Below are 1,747 nucleotides of genomic sequence, written 5' to 3' on the forward strand. Positions count from 1 at the left end.
CTGTGTTCTTTTTCCTCCATGCATAACGCCCCTTGTTATGACCAAATAACTCAATTTTAGTTTCATCAGTCCACAGCAGCTTATTCCAGAATGAAGCTTGCTTGTCCAAATGTGCTTTAGCAAACCTCAAGCGGCTCTGTTTGTGCTGTGGGCGGAGAAAAGGCTTCCTCTGCATCACTCTCACATACAGCATCTCCTTGTGTAAAGTGCGCCGAATGGTTGAACGATGCAGAGTGACTCCATCTGAAATAAATCAATAAATAATAAAATTGTAAACATGCAGCTGTATGTTAGAAGTCAAAGGGTCCTTAAGTCTTCTGTAAATTGACGGGGATCAAATGAAGGACACAAGTATCTGTTCTTACTCTAATAAATGCTGCTTTAATATCCAACAGACTATTTTCCTTCCTCATCAGCAGTAAACAGCTCGACTCCGTCTGTGCATTTGTGTCCTCCATACTTGTTCACACAGACATCTCAGGCTTGATGCCACGATGCAGTGTAGAAACCTGACAACCCTCTGACTCATGTTCAAATGTTCAAGGACATTTCTCAGGATCATGTATGACCCCTTTTTGAAATTTGGACTTTCATTAATAATATTTGTGTTTCTGGGTCCTTTTTGTGGAGACTTCTGTCCAACGTAGTGTCCAAATGAAGCCTGAAGCTTTTCTTCACCCTCTTGTCAGATGGTCAGCAACAAAACTGTGTTCCAACCAATGTCTGATAAGAGATGAGACACAGCAGCTGAGCAAATGATCATTTCATGCTGAAGACATCCTCAGACAGAATTAAATACATACATAAACACAGCCTGGTGCCAATAACACAGCTAATGACACTGCTGTATCACTGGCTTTACTGATTAAAGACCATATCTGAAGGAAATCTTTGAACACAACAGAAAGTGACCTTTTAAACACTGAGTGTCATCCTCACCTCAGTTCAGTCTTCAGCTGTTCTGTGGTCACCATGACTGTTTCACTGTACTCATCAACTAGTTGTTAAACTGTAAGAGACTTCATTTGAAATTATTTGTTGTGAACAAGTGTAATACTGTAGTTTAAATGTAGCCCATAAACACTACATTATACAAATCTGATGAGCTGCTGATGAAATATTTGAGTGGTAATTTCAGTCGAAACTAAACAAGTGACTAACTAATGATGCTTTGATCCAGTTTACCAGGATCTATGACACAATGCACTTTATGATAAAGGCTTTATTCAGCCTAAAAACATGTCAGAATATAAAACGTGGACAAACTGAGCTGAGGTGCTTTAACCTCCTCTACATCCCTGTTAGCAGGATGAAGGCGCCCTCTTGTGTTGTGCATCACTTTCAGATTTCACTTGTTAACCTGCAGGAAGACAAAACTTCACTGAGCCTTCAGCAGCTTCAACATCATCAGTAAAGACAGATTTAAATATGTGTAATATCACACTGTGTCAGTTTGTTCACAGGAGTCACAACCTGTAACACTGATGCTGCATTCAAGGACCATTACAAACATCTGAAAGGACTTAAGAACATGAAGAAAATGTGACTTGTTTCTCTGTAATGAAGCTGTTTTAGTGAAGAAAGTTGAAAGGTCACAGAGCGACTGCTGAATCTTCTGCTCTAAACATGAACTCTGAACTTTGTGATGCTTCAGGAGGAAAACTGCTTCAGTTATTCTCTCAGATTAGTTTCATATTTTCTGCATCAGATTTGAGTGAGATCCTGGAATGAAGACAGAAGAAAAGAC

Source organism: Oreochromis aureus, unplaced genomic scaffold (assembly GCF_013358895.1).
Source record: "Oreochromis aureus strain Israel breed Guangdong unplaced genomic scaffold, ZZ_aureus HiC_scaffold_23, whole genome shotgun sequence".
NCBI lineage: Eukaryota > Metazoa > Chordata > Actinopteri > Cichliformes > Cichlidae > Oreochromis > Oreochromis aureus.